The sequence below is a fragment of the Geotrypetes seraphini genome, chromosome 16, assembly GCF_902459505.1.
Source record: "Geotrypetes seraphini chromosome 16, aGeoSer1.1, whole genome shotgun sequence".
Taxonomy (NCBI): domain Eukaryota; kingdom Metazoa; phylum Chordata; class Amphibia; order Gymnophiona; family Dermophiidae; genus Geotrypetes; species Geotrypetes seraphini.
The window spans coordinates 32489756-32502416 of NC_047099.1; positions in this window are offsets into that span (position 1 = coordinate 32489756).

Consider the following 12661-nt stretch of genomic DNA (forward strand, 5'->3'; position numbering starts at 1 on the left):
TGTTTAATTCCCTTTTAGTAAGAAGCTGTTCACCTTGTGGATCTGGGGTATGTATAGCTGGTCTATAGCTTCTGTAGAACAGTAAATATCAAGTTGCATCAACTGTGTATGTTTCAGGAATGATTAGCACTCTTTGCCACCCTGCCCAAAAGAGCTTACATAAAGGTTTTCAAAACCTGTTCCATTGACTCCACAGACAGGTATGTTTTCAGGATAGCTATACAATGAATATGCATGAAATAAGTTTGCTTAGACCAGTAGTGGTTAACCTTGGTCCTTGAGGGATGCAACTCAGTCAGGTTTTCAGAATTCCCCCAATGAATATGCATGAGATCTATTTGCATGCACATTCATAGGGAAAATTCTAAAAATGACTGGGTTGGAGCCCTTGAGAACTGATGTTGCCCAGCCCTGGCTTAGCCTGCCCTGTTAACATACCTAATTTTTCATGTATGATTAGTGTGGCTATCCTGTTTCACCGGCTATGGAATCGGAATGAGTTTGAAAAAAATTTGGCTTAGAAATAATGCAAAATAAAAAGTGAGGGGTTGGGGAGGAGGGTGGTTGGCTGTGCCAGCCAGGGAAATATTTTGGAGATGTTTGGGAGATGTGACCTCAGTTCAGTTTTTGGTTGGTTTTTTAATTTCCCCATTCACTGCTGTCTTACCTCCATGGGGCAGTTCATCAGATCTCCTGGAGGCAGGTTCTCCATTGTAAAGCAAAATCACTTCCAATTTTCTGGCCCCTCCTTGGGGTTGGATGTTTAGTGGGGAGGGAATGGAAAGAGACACATCAGGTAACAAAATCCAAGATGGGTCTAGGAGAAAGGAAGAACAGAGAACAGAAAAAAAATTAAACCAAATGAACTTCATCATTGCATAGGAATTGTCGATAAAAAGCTTCTTAAGAAATTTTTAAATGATTTGTTAAATACATCAGACATATCGTCCTCATATGTCCTGTCTGCTACAACCGACTTGAACCATGAAGGAAATGACTAACTTAATTGTTGTTGTTGAAAATATATTTTATCACGTTTTTTAATACCACCACAAACCCCAGTATGTTATGAACAAGGACAGAAAAAGATACAGCAGTTTGTTAATGTGGTTCAGTTTTGTTTATTAAAGAGAAAGAAATGTTTTTAGTTAAAAAGATGAATAAACTAATTACTGACAATGAAAAAATAAGCATGTGTGTCATTGAAAAGTTGGGGGTGAGGGGTGGACAAGACTTCTTTGAGGCTATGGCAGCCAAAGGCCTGTGAGCTATACTAATACATGTGTTATGTTTCCTATAAAAGATACCATGGTTTACAAAGACTGCAAAATCAGATAGAGATTAGGTTCTTATCTTGCTAATATTTTTTCTAGTAGATACGTGTGTCATTCTGGACTGTAGGGTATTCTCCCAGTGCTTGTGAGATGTGCAGAAGGTATCCATTCCAGGTTTTCAACTCTTCCATCTCCAGAGGGCTCTGCTGCCCCCTTCAGTTTGTACCAAAGCAGGCAATAGCCCTATTGTATAGAAACACATAAGAAGGAGGGGTATGGGGAGACTCCCCGCAAAACTTTTCTGAAAAAAAGTGCAGTGCTCCCCCACGAATTCACGGTCCCGGTCATTCGCAGTATTTTTTGACCTCGAATGACCAGGCAGGAGAGGGCAGCCAGAGCGTCGGCAAGTAAAGGAAATCACTCGCGATATGCTCCGACCGCCTCTTCCTGTGCTAAAGTCGGGCCTCACCAATCAGGAGCTGCTTTGACATGAAGCTCCTAATTGGTGAGGCCTGACTTTAGTACAGGAAGAGGTGGTTGGAGCATATCGCAAGTGATTTCCTTCACTTACCGGCTCTCCAGCTGCCCTCTCTTGTTTCCCCTGCTAAAAACCATATTCGCGGTTTTTCAACATTCGCAGGAGTTCCTGGAACGGAACCCCTGTGAATATAGGGGGAGTACTGTAAAACAGGTTAACCATTGTAATTGAACAATCCAAACATCGAAATAACAATATCAATAGAAACATAGAGCTCAAACATTCACCAAGTGTTAAAGCAAGATTACTTTTTATACCCTTGAGGTCTGACTGACATCCAAATTTTAGTTTGGACTTGAACTTTCTGATTGAGACAGTAGCCAGGCACAGGAGATAACTGACAGGGTGGGGCTGCAGAATGACACACCTATCTACTAGAAAATATATTAGCAGGATCGTCCTACTACTCAAGCCCCTTCCCTCTGCCTGTCAGTTTTCTTCCTAGCAATAGAAAAGGGGATGGAGGGCAGGCAAGTCTGGCTGCATTCCCCTGCTGTCTACGGAGAACACCTGTTACAGGTAAGCAACTTTGCTTTCTCCGGAGACGGGCAGGGGATATGCAGCCCCACTTGATGGTGAGTCCCAAGCTGAAAAAGCATATGATTGGTGGAAAACAGTCTATAATTCAAAGGATTACGTAAAACTGATTGTCAGAATAGCTGGAGCTAAAGTGTGGTCCAAGCAGTAAAAGTATGCACAGATAACCAGGTTGCTGGTTTGGAAATATCCTAGATTGGGGCGGATTTCAAGATGGCTATTGGAGCCACTGTAGCTCGTAGTTGATGCCCCACCACGGGGTTGAATATGAGCTCTTGCGTGGCAAAAATGGATGCACTGCAGACCAAAATGCAGCTTCAGAAACATCCTGAATAGGACTTAAGATGAAAATTTGCCATGCAGAAGCTATAGGTCACTCTCTATGATCCATAATTGACATAGGAGGGATCAGGTGTGCTCTGGAGTAGCACAAATTAATACAATATGCTCTCGGAGAGGAGAAAGAGTTCTTTCTCTGTTCTATCATATTGCATTTTATTGTTTTTTGTTTTCCTCAGTAGCTGATGTAGAGGAAACAAAGAGCTGATTTGGTTGGCAAACTGAGTAGTTGCCTAGAGGTAAAAACATAATGCTCCTCTGTAGTGGACAGCATGGAGGCTTTGGTCTGCTGGAGATGACTATAAAGTAAGAAACAACGATGATAACATTATAGATTGGTGTAGATGAAAATCCTTATTAAGTGTAGGAAAGAATTTGGGATGAGCTCGGAAACCCCCCCCCAAAAAAAACCCCAAAAAAACCCCACAAACACTCTAGTAGGAAAAAAAATGTATGCGATAAGTAGAATAAGGCATGCTTGAAGTTCACCACATCTTCAAGTGAAGTCAAAAGCAGTGAGACAAAACTGATGTCCCAGAAAAGAACATAATGGAAGCAGATTCCAATGGTTTAGACAGGAATTGGACTAAGAGATCTACCCTTAACAGTAGGTCCCATACTGGAGGAGGGTCTCTTATTGGAGACCGAAGGTGGTATAACTGATCATAAAATGAGAGAGTGTGATTAGAGACTAGTATCTGAGAGATGAAGAAGGCATAAGAGAATGAAGAGGAATAACTGTTGGTGAACTTGCACCTGGATAGAATAAATGTACCCATGTAAACTGAGAGGACTTGTCAGTATGTTTAACAGACTGCGGAGATTGGAATGTAAGAAATGGATGTTCTGCTGAAAAAGACAAGAGGAATGGTCTTCTAAGGGAAACAGCGGCGCATCCTGAAGGTTCTGCAGGCAAATTTTTCTTTTCTTTTTTAGCACTGGATGTTCTTAGAATATCACATTAGATAGGCCAGTGATTCCCAACCCTGTCCTGGAGGAACACCAGGCCAATCGGGTTTTCAGGCTAGCCCTAATGAATATGCATGAGAGAGATTTGCATATGATGGAAGTGATAGGCATGCAAATTTGCTTCATGCATATTCATTAGGGCTAGCCTGAAAACCCAATTGGCCTGGTGTTCCTCCAGGACAGGGTTGGGAACCACTGAGATAGGCAGTGTAGAAAAATTGTTTGGAACTGGCTCTGTTACTAAAATAGTTTCCCAGTTAATCATCATGGGGCAGTGCCAATGTTCCTAAATATGAGCTCAGAACCAGCTGGTATGAGGTTAGCTCAGCAGTTCCTGAGAAGCTTATAAGAGTACGTGCTGGTATAAAATGGCAGAAGTCTGGTGAAACTTATGTTCTCTAAGCAATGTACTGCGCTAACCCCGCCCTTAGGTGTTCAGTAATAATGACAATTGAACAAATTTTTCCCAATCAGATATTGTTTATTATTAGAATTAACAGAACTCTTGAGTCAAAAGGCAATTTGTGCAATGGAGCCATATATAGGGCATGTCAAAGTCCATCTCTCCTGACAAATATGAACTCAGGGAACCTATGCTCCAAGGTTCATTTATATACTTTCACAGTGTTTAATATGACATCACACCTGTCAACCAATCAGCCAACAGAGGCTGGCCTTAGGTATAAACAAAGAAAATTCCTTTTAATATAGCTACCAGGCTCAAAAAACAGTTTTACAAATTATATAAACTTTTTGCATATGTATAAACATTATACTATACCCCCAGAAACTTTGAATCCAAAACAGCTTTCTGTGTCAGGAGAAAACTTGCTTTGGAAAAACTGACAGTTTCAAGTTTCACTGATACACACAATACCCATATAACCTCCCTTAGTGGAAATTGCTATGTGGGCTAAAGGAGCCCACCCTTCACAAGTTTCTATGGTAGGCTAGCTTAAAGGTCAAAGAGGTCAAATTGCAGATGTTACTTCTCAGGATTTCTCCAGGTTTAAAATATATAAAAATAAAAATTTCAAAACCCATTCTCATGTTTAAACATACATTCACACACATAACAAACTTCCAGTGCAGGTGATCGAGGCCACCAGCGTGCTCGACTTTAAGCATAAATGGGACATCCACGTGGGATCCCTGCGAGGGTCGAGTTAAGGAACTAGGTCATTAGCACTCTGACTAAATGGGGTGGGTCAGTAGAGTGGGCAGACTTGATGGGCTGTAGCCCTTTTCTGCCGTCATCTTTCTATGTTTCTAACATGGGATCCTATACAGTCACTCACAGCCACACGCCATATTTTATTCATATTCAATTATTGTTAAAATACATATAAAGTATCTGTATGTGAAACCCTATATCTTCCCCAAGCCAGACTGAGAGGTCTGGCATTAATTAGAGCCATGAAATCAAGGCGGGAAACTGCACAAAATATATATATATATACCTGATTTCTCCTATGGTCTTGCTTAATCCAGCAAAGTACATACAGTGAATATGGAGAAATTAGGTTCTTACCTGCTAATTTACTTTCTTTTAGCTTCTCCAGACCAGTAGAGGTTAACTTTACGAATGGGTATATATCTAATCATGACCAGCAGGTGGAGACTGAAAACAAAACTTTGGGACAGTATATCCTAGCCCCTCCTCTCTATTTCCCTCAGTCTGCCGAATAGCCAAGCAGGACCAAGAACTGGAAAACAACAGAGAGAAAAAACAATACTCCGAAAGGAGTAACAAATAACATACCCAAAAATGCTGTTGGAAAATGCAGAGGAGAAATTCCCGAAGGAAGAAGGTCCCCACAGCTCGCCAGCTAAGCCAGCCGAGCCACAGCCGCTGTTCTTCAATACTCCCCGGCCCTAGAAAAATACTAGAACCCGCAGCAAAAACCAAAAACTGCCCGCGCAACAGCCCCAACAACAACAACAACAGACAGGGTGGGGACCTCTACTGGTCTGGAGAAGCTAAAAGAAAGTAAATTAGCAGGTAAGAACCTAATTTCTCCTTCTTTAGCACTCTCCAGACCAGTAGAGGTTAACTTTACGAATGGGACGTACCAAAGCAGTCCCCTCACGGGCGGGACCCCCGAAGGGCCGATACCAGTACACGTTCACCGAACACCGCGTCCCGACGCGCCTGAACATCTACCCGATAATGCCGAACAAAAGAATGCAAGGAGGACCAAACCGCAGCCTTACAAATATCCACCGGAGGCACAAGCGACGACTCAGCCCAAGAAGCCGCCTGACCCCTAGTGGAATGAGCCTTGAGAAACTCCGGAACCGGCTTCTGACTCAGAAGATAAGCGGAAGCAATCATCTCCTTGATCCAGCGCGCAATAGTAGCCTTAGAAGCGCCAGCCCCCCGCCGAGGACCCGCCAGAAGCACAAAGAGATGATCGGAGCTCCGAAACTCCCGGGTCCGCTGCACATAAGCATGGAGGACCCGACCGACATCCAACTTGCGCAGCTGTCGTTGCTCAGAAGAACCCTCCCGACTACCCAAGACCGGGAGGACCACCGATTGATTGACATGAAAAGGAGAAACTACCTTCGGCAGAAAGGAAGGAACAGGCCGCAAAACAACCCGCTCCTTCGAAAACTCCAGGAAGGGAGCCCTACAAGAAAAAGCCTGTAGCTCCGACACCCGTCTAGCGGAAGTAATGGCCACCAAAAAGACCGACTTCAGCGTAAGGTCCTTCAACGAACAGCCATCCAACGGCTCGAAAGGAGGGCGCACTAGAACAGAGAGAACCAGATTGAGATCCCAAGAGGGAACCGAGGGCCTTATGGGAGGCCTGAGCAACTTGGCCGACCTAAGAAAGCGAATCACATCAGGAATGGCTGACAAACGCTGACCTGTCACCAGCCCCCGAAAAGCCGACAGGGCCGCCAGATGAACCCGAAGAGAAGACCAGGCCAGGCCCCTATCCAGGCCATCCTGCAAAAACTCTAGAATGTTAGGTAGAGAAGCGCGAAAGGAGACCACTCCCCGCGCTCGGCACCATTCCTCAAAAAGACGCCAAACCCGTACATAAGCCCGAGAGGTAGAAAGCCTCCGGGACCCCAAAAGTGTAGAGATCACCTTGTCGGAATATCCCTTCTTACTCAGGCGGCCCCTTTCAAGAGCCAAGCCGTAAGACAAAAGGGAGACGGGTCGAACATGGGAATGGGACCCTGCGTCAGAAGATCGCACCCGAGAGGCAGAGGAAGAGGATCCGCCACCAGATGCCTCACCAGATCCGCATACCACGGACGACGAGGCCAATCCGGAGCCACCAAAACCACCAGCCCCGGATGGCGAACAACGCGAAGCAGTACTCTGCCCACTAATGGCCAAGGAGGGAACACATACAACAGCCCCTCCGTTGGCCACGGTTGGACCAGAGCATCCAGACCCTCGGCCAGACCGTCCCTGCGACGACTGAAGAAGCGGGGTACTTTGGCGTTGCCACTTGTAGCCAACAGATCCATCAGGGGCTGCCCCCAAGCACGCACTAGCAACTGAAACGCCTCGGCGCCGAGACACCACTCTCCCGGATCCAAGAAGTGACGACTGAGGAAGTCCGCCTGAACGTTTTCTACCCCGGCAATGTGAGAGGCCGAGAGGTCCAGAAGATGCGACTCCGCCCAAACCATGAGCCGAGCCGCCTCCTGCGCCACCAGAGTGCTCTTGGTGCCCCCCTGACGATTGACATAAGCCACCGCCGTGGCATTGTCCGACAGGACTCTGACCGACTTGCCCAACAAAAGGGAGTGGAAAGCCAACAGCGCCAGCCGGACCGCCCTGGTCTCCAACACGTTGATCGACCAGGAGGCCTCCTCCGTGGACCAGGTTCCCTGAGCTGAGTGACCCAGGCACTGGGCCCCCCAACCCAGGAGACTCGCATCCGTAAGGAGCACCGTCCACTGCGGAAGATCCAGACCCACCCCCTGAACTAGGTGAGGGGTCCGGAGCCACCAACGCAGACTGCAGCGCGCCAAGCCTCGCAGGGGAACCGGAACATCCATCCCGTGCCTCTGGGGAGACCACCTCCGGAGCAGAGCATACTGGAGAGGACGCATGTGGGCCCGCGCCCACCTCACCACGTCCAGGGACGCCGCCATCGACCCCAGGACCTGGAGGAAATCTCGCGCCCGAGGACACCGGGACGCCAAAAGCAGGCGAATCTGAGACTGCAATTTGCTCACCCGGGCCTCTGGGAGGAAGACCTTCCCCAAGGAGGTGTCGAACAGCACCCCGAGGTACTCCAGACGCTGAGCCGGAACCAACCGACTCTTGGAAAGGTTGACCACCCAGCCCAGCGACCGGAGAAAACTCCACCACCCGAGCCGTAACCCGGGAGCTTTCCTGCAACGACTTGGCCCGAATTAACCAGTCGTCCAGGTAGGGGTGTACCAGGATGCCCTCCGACCGCAAGGCTGCCGCGACGACCACCATCACCTTGGTGAACGTCCGGGGAGCCGTGGCCAGCCCAAAGGGAAGCGCACAGAACTGATAGTGCCGACCCAAGATCGCAAAGCGCAGGAAACGCTGATGAGAGGCCCGAATAGGAACATGCAAGTAGGCCTCCGTCAGATCGAGAGAAGTGAGAAACTCCCCCGGCTGAACCGCCAGAAAGACCGCCCGCAGCGTTTCCATACGGAAAGAGGGAACCTTGAGAGCCCTGTTGACCCCTTTCAAATCGAGGATGGGCCGAAAAGTCCCCTCCTTCTTGGGCACCACAAAGTAAATGGAGTACCTGCCCGTGCCCCACTCCGGGGGGGGCACCGGAACTACTGCCCTGAGATCTAGCAAGCGCTGAAGGGTCTGGCGAAACGCCAGCGTCTTCCCAGGAGTCTGACATGGAGAAGCGAGGAAAAAATCCGGCAGAGAGCGGGCGAACTCCAGGGCATAACCGTCCCGCACCACCTCCAGGACCCACTGATCGGACGTGATCTCGGCCCATTTGGGAAAAAAGTCGCGCAGCCGGGCCCCCACCGGAACCAAGGGGGGCGCCGGCAAGGCGTCATTGTGCAGGACGGGAAGCGGGGGAACCGGCGGAGGGATTCCCTGCCCCCCGACGGGCCCCCCGAAAGGGCTGCATGCGCTGGAAGAACCGACCCCGGGAAAACCCCGGAGACTGGAAAGAAGCAGCCCCACGCCCAGGGCGATACTTGCGAAATTCCCGCAAACGCCCCCGGGCCGCACCACCCCGAGACGCCGGGCGGGCACGGTCCTCCGGCAAACGGGGAACTTTCGAGTCCGACAGAGTCTGAATCAACTTATCCAAGTCCTCTCCAAATAAAAACGACCCCCGAAAGGGAAATTTAGTAAGCTTAGCTTTGGACGCAGCATCCGCCGCCCAAGCGCGCAGCCACAACACACGCCTTGCGGCCACGCCAAAAGCCATGGACTTAGCCGAGATCCGCACCAAGTCATACAGAGCATCCGAGAGGAATGAGGCAGCCATCTCAATCTTCGCTACCTCCTGATCCACCAGAGACCAGTCGTCAGACTCTCGATCCAAGACCCGCTCCGCCCACCGAAACACGGCGCGAGCGACCAGTCCCCCACAAATAGCCGCCTGGACCCCAAAGGCAAAGACTTGAAAATTTTGCTTAAGGATGGTCTCCAATTTGCGCTCCTCAGAGTCCCGCAAGGCAGAACCGCCCTCAACAGGCACGGTATGCCGCTTGGAAATAGCCGAGACCACCGCATCCACGACTGGCGAAGCTAACGTAGCCCGATCCCCTTCAGGAATGGGATACAGGCGAGCCATGCTGCGCGCCAGCCGAAACGGCGTCTCCGGCGTTTTCCACTGCTCAAGAATAATATCCCGAATATCCTGATGCATAGGAAAAGAGCGGGAAACGGACCGGATCCCTCGTAACAGAGGGTCCCCCACACGCGGAGTCTCCGGCGGCGCGTCCTCAAAACGCAAAGCCGAAGAAACCTGTTGAATAAGGTCAGGCAGCTCATCTCTCTGAAAAAGGCGCACCACGGACGCCTCGTCACTGGAGAACGGGAAACCCGACAACCCGCCGCCAGCTTCCGTCCCCTCCAGAGGGTCCTGGAAATCCTCAGAAGGGTCCAGGTCCTCCTCCAGACCGACACGTTCCTCCGACCACAAATCCTCGTCCCACGACACCCGCGGACGCTTGGACAAGAGAGGCGGCGGAGGGGACGTCACGTCAGACGAGAGAGGCAAAGCCGCAGGGAGCGCGGAGGAAACCCCACCCCCCGAGACCCCCTGGGCGCAACCGGGACCCCCAGCCGCCTGAAAATAGGCTTTGCATAATGAAAAGAAAAAATCAGGGGAAAAACCCCCCGAGGGTCCCAAGGGACTCCCTGCCACAGCAGGGGACCCAGCAGAAACCTGCCCCTGCATAGTCAAAACAGGGGGAAGGTCACCTGAGGTGGAAGACAAAATGGAGGGGCCAGACAGAGAAGATGGCGGTTTTCCCGCCAAAAAAGCTCCCTCCATAGCCTGAAGCGGCTGAGAAACCTGAATAGTCTCAGCCGCTAAAGCAGGCAAGCCGGCATCAGCTGTCAAAAAATCAGCTGAGAGGGAATCCTTCGGGGAATCCCTCCGTGGGCGGTTGTGGAAGACCGGGCTTCCCCACTGCTCCAAGCCGACTCGCGAGGCACCATCGGCGGGGAGCTCTGGGCGCCTGCAGCCGCTGCCGACGGAGCTCCACCACCTCACCGACCCAAACCGCCGAGTTCAGGCCGGCCGCGAGTGCCTCGCGGCTGGACTAAAATTGTGGCCTACTCCCCCGGAGAAGGGCACAATTGCTCCATACGCGACCTAGCTATAAAAAAGTGCTGGTTACATGAAAAAATACAGTAAAATACAGTTTTCTTAAAGGGAAACAACCCTTCAGACCAGCACTACCTCAGGATTTTTTTTTTTTTTTTTTTTTTACAGAACAGACTCCACAGGCTCTCGAAGCAATATGCCTTGCTTGATTTAGGGGGCAAGGCTTACTGCTGAGGCTCCTCTAAAAAAATATGGGGAGGTGGAGGAAGTGGGGGGAGGGACCCCGCTCGTGACCCGCCGGGTTTGACACCCCCGAGGTCGGACGAACCCCCAAACAGAGTCCGTCCAAGCTCCGTCCGGCTAAAAACAGGGACAATAAACCCCTAAACAAATTCCAACAGCCCTACCAAGAGAGATGGGTACAGATCACTCAACACCTGCTGGAGACTGAAAGAAGACTGAGGGAAATAGAGAGGAGGGGCTAGGATATACTGTCCCAAAGTTTTGTTTTCAGTCTCCACCTGCTGGTCATGATTAGATATATACCCATTCGTAAAGTTAACCTCTACTGGTCTGGAGAGTGCTAAAGAATATTATGATTTTTCTGCCTAGTAGCCCTTAATGTTTTTCTGTTCATCTCTAGTTTTTCTGGCCTCTGCTGCAATCCATATTCAGATTTTTATTTTTGTATACCAAAACTTTTCATAGGCTTCTACTTGGGCTTGGCTTTATCTATTACATGTGCATTGCTAGCTAGATTTACCCAGAATCATATGAAAAAAATAGGTATCTTTATGTAGAAAAAAATCTACAACATATTCAAATTTTTTCTTGCACAACAGAGAGGTTGGGAGGGGTGGGGGGCTAAAGAAACAGCATGAAGGGAGGGAGGAGAGCTGAAGAAGCATTATGCTGGAGAACAAAGCATGGAGTAGGGTAGTGCTGTCGGTTGGAAGGAATGAGAGAAAGAAGCATCCACAGGAGAGATAAAGAAGCCTCTGTAAGGGAAGAAGGTTGGAGGGAGAGAAAAGCACTAAAAGGGTACAGAGCAGTGTCTTGCAAACCCCAACCCTGGCTCACCCCTCACATTTGCTACCTGTGCTCATGTGCCCGTTATGCTGAATGTCTCTGGTTTAAATCCTGTGCACTCGCCAACTTCATATACTTCAAATTCATGCTGACATCATTCCAGTCTGCCCTTCCTATCTCTCCTCACTTATCTCCTCCTGTGAGCTTCGCTCAGCTGGTAAGTCCCTCCTATCTCTTCAACTGTCAACTTCAGGCTGCGTCATATGCTTGGAACAAGCTACACGAATCCCTACAGCGGGATCCGTCTCTGGCACTGTTCAAGGCCCAGTTAAAAGCCCACCTCGTTGAGAGTGCTTTCAACTCCTAACTCCTTTCACCTTGGGTTCTGCATCCCCCAACCCTATGTCATGTCTCTATGTCCAAGTTAGATTGTAAGCTCTTCCAAGTAGGGACTGTATAAATTTGAAAATGTACAGCACTGTGTATGCCTTTCAGTACTATATAAGTGCCAACCTTGGCTCTCTTCTGACGTAATTTATTTTTAAAATTCTATTTATAAGAAATCATTCATAAAATAAATATACATTAGAATAGATGATGTATTTGTTGTGTATGCAAGAGTCTGTCACTGCCAGTGCTGGCACCTCCCTTCTTTGCCCCGCCCTAGCATACCTCTGTAAATATTTGTCACTGTGAGTAGCATCTCCCACCTGCTGCTTGTGCCAACCTCAGCTCTCTTCTGATGTCACTTTGCATCACGGGACCAAGATGTGACATCAGAAGGGAGCTGAATGTGGCACAAGCAGATGGTGGAAGATGCTGCTCTCACAGGCGAATATTTACTGTGGTATAATTTCAATTATAATATGCTGTGAAAAACATTAACTTCATTTAGTGTGCCAGAGCTAAAAAAAGAAAAAAAGTTTGGGAGATACTGGTAGAGCAGTGGTCACAAACTCTTTGCAGGGCCACATTTTGGATTTGTAGGTATTTGGAGGCCCTCAGAAAAAAATAGTTAATGTCTTATTAAAGAAATGACAATTTTACTTGAGGTAAAATTCTTTTATAGTTTATAAATCTTTCCTTTTGGCTAAGTCTTAATAATAAACTTCCCCCTCTGAATCTGTGGTTTCAGCATCTGCGGATTCGGTTATTCGTGATTTTAAAACAAAAAAAAAACATTTTATTTTTCAGGCTATTTTAAGCCCTGTAAGCCC